The following is a 2,946-nucleotide window of genomic DNA, read 5'->3' on the forward strand; positions in this document are numbered from 1 at the left end:
TGCCTGTTGGGGGGCGGGGGTGGAGGGGAGGGTGGGAGGCGGGCTGGGTGGGCATTTTTAACTTTGCGGGCCATACATCTGTTGGTAGGCCACCTGCATTTTCTTACTGTTGATGTCTCCTGCCCAAAAAAGACATCCTTGGGGAACGGGGAGTACTGCCCACTCCTTGCGACCTTAGGTGACCCTGCCACCCTCACAGCCTTCTGCTTTCCCTAAGTTATTATATTTTTGCATTTTCTCGTCCAGTTGTGCATCAGACCCATTGCCCACTGCCCTCTCACCCCTTACTCATCAGCATCACTTGATGTCCTTTCTCTGTGGTTTCTGTAAAAACTGCCATAAAACTTTGAAATTCTGCCTGAACAGTCCTCCCGTGGGAAGTTGGGGTGCAGGAGGAAAGGGTTGGTCGCAGCTCAGACATCTAGGCGACAGGAAACAAACCAGGCAACCTATGCTTTAGAGTTGGCCAGACAGCAGGACACCAGCATACACTAGCCACACTCAATGTTACCAGAGCCTCCACCAGCCACGACCATAACTAAAAGCCATAGGCTTCTGGCAGCACGCCTCACTCATTAGCCAAGAGCATCTATTAGTTTCACCCCTGCCCATTAGCCATTGGTTTCTAGTACCATGCCCCACCCATCAACCAAGAACCTAACCCTGATTGCCATGCCCTCTCAGTTCTGAGCTTCTGCTGGCCACACCCCCCTCGCCAGCCACAAATGGTTCCTCTTTGTAGGATATTGTGGGACTGCAAAAGAGGAGGATCTAATTTGCCTGAGCCAGAGGGAGCTGAGGTTGATGAAGTTTCCTAAATAAAACAGGTCACTTTCTCAGAATCATGCATGGAACAGGAGGGGTGTGGTGTGTGTGTGTGTGTGTGTGTGTGTGTGTGTGTGTGTGTGTGTGTGTTTTCATGAGGGTGGATTCTAGGGAATGGTGCTGTCAAAAGTTAATGAGTACAGACGTGTGAGGCAGTGGCCTTTTCAGAGTGGGACAAAGGATGAGCAGAAACGGAAGCCGTGCTTCCTGCACGGAGTGGGGAGCAGAGAGACCTTCAAAGGACCAAGTATAAAAGTCATTAATAGCCACACCAAGGAGGCTTAGAATTTAAGAGCAGAGGGCTGCTTCAGAAGAAATGTAAAAGGAGCAGGCCAGCAGTTGATGTCCGCTGACTCCTATAACTTTTTTGTTTTGTGTGTATATGTACTTTGTGTACGTATGTTCATCATGTGCGTGTAGTGTCTGCGAAGGCCAGAAGGGGGCTTTGGATACCCAGAACAGGCAACCATGGGCCATGCAATGGATACTGGGAACTGTACCCTGCCGGGTCAATGTTCTTAATCTCCAAGCCGTCTCTTCAGCTCCTGATTTATATTTTCACGCATTCCTCATAGACTCCTGTGATATCAGAGGTTGGAAATCAGGAACTCAAGCAGGAGAAGAGGGGTGGAGGCTGGACTGGGTGTTGGAAATCAGGTAACAGACGAAGCCAGTGAGAAGGCGCAGGAAGACCTCTCGGCTGGAAAGAGGTGGTGAGTGAGGGGAATTTAGGGAAAAGACCTTGAAGTGACTCGGGTAGGGACAAGGAAGGTGCCATGCCACAGGGCTGGGTGCAAAGGAAGCAGCTGCCCTCCCTGGACACAAGATGAGCAGAGGCTGCAGTGGCCCATCGCGCTGCTGTGCGGGGGGTAGCATGGGTGACACAGATATATGGAGTTCCCGAGAGCAGCACTAAAGGATGAGCGAGCATAACCTGACCCTCCAGGCCCCACAAGCTCCTGTAGCCACAGGCTCAAGCCAGAGGCCAAAGCCCAACGCTTGTCAGTCTAGAATGACGAAGGCAGGAGAGCCCATGGGAGGGGGACTGTCAAATGCAGAAGAAACAGGGGAGAGAAGTCTTGGGTGCTGTGGCCCTCAGAAAAGAAAACTGCAGGAGAAGGGGATTTGGGACTTGTCAGCAAGCCAGGGTTGGTATAGGCTGCCTGGAGGAAGATCAGAAACAGTGCCTCAGGGTATCTCCAACATTTAAAGGGTTCATGGATAAGAGAGATGAAGGCAAGGGAGACACCAGAAGAGCAGAGGGAAACCCAGGTGGCAGGCAAGTTTCCAAGATGGTATGCTCATGAGGAAAAGTATGGCATGACAGAGTGGATGAAGGGCTCAGGGACACACTAGGATGAAACCATTAGCACAGACCTGCAATCCCAGAACTCAGAAGGCAGAAGCAGGAGGGCTGAGCTTCAGGCCAGCCTGAGCCGCAGAGTGAGCGAGACCTTACCTCAGAATCGCACTAGGCTGTGACTGCAGCTCAGGAGGTAGAGGGCTGGGTTCATATGCATGAATCCCTGGGGTCAATCCCCACATCACGTAAGACCAGCCATTGTAGTGTGTGCGTGTCTTAGGGTCATTGCTGTGAAGAGACACCATGATCAAGGCAACTCTTATAAAGAAAAATACTTAATTGGGGCTGGCTTGCAGTTTCAGAGGTTCAATCCGTTATCATGGAGGGAAGCGTGACAGTGCGCAGGCTGACACGGTGCTGAAGAAGGAGCTGAGAGTTCTACGCTCTGACCCCCGGCAGCAGGAGGAGACTGGATCTGTTTCACACTAGGCGTAGCTTGAGCATTAAGACCTCAAAGCTGGGTCTTCACAGTGACACCATGACACAGTGACACAGTGACACACTTCCTCTAAAAGGCCATCTCAAAAAAAGAAAAGTCTACAAACAAAAATAGGAACTGAACCCCATTTATGAAATTCTGAAAACTGAAGATATGGTTCAGTGGTAAAGCACCCACCTAGAATCCCCCAGTGGGGGGCTGGGAGTGTGGCTCAGGGGCAGAAACCCTGCCTAGAATCCCCCAGTGAGGGGCTGGGGGCGTGGCTCGGTGGTAGAGCCCCTGCCTAGAATCCCCCAGTGAGGGGCTGGGGGCGTGGCTC

The sequence above is a fragment of the Mus pahari genome, chromosome 19 (genome assembly GCF_900095145.1).
Source record: "Mus pahari chromosome 19, PAHARI_EIJ_v1.1, whole genome shotgun sequence".
Taxonomy (NCBI): domain Eukaryota; kingdom Metazoa; phylum Chordata; class Mammalia; order Rodentia; family Muridae; genus Mus; species Mus pahari.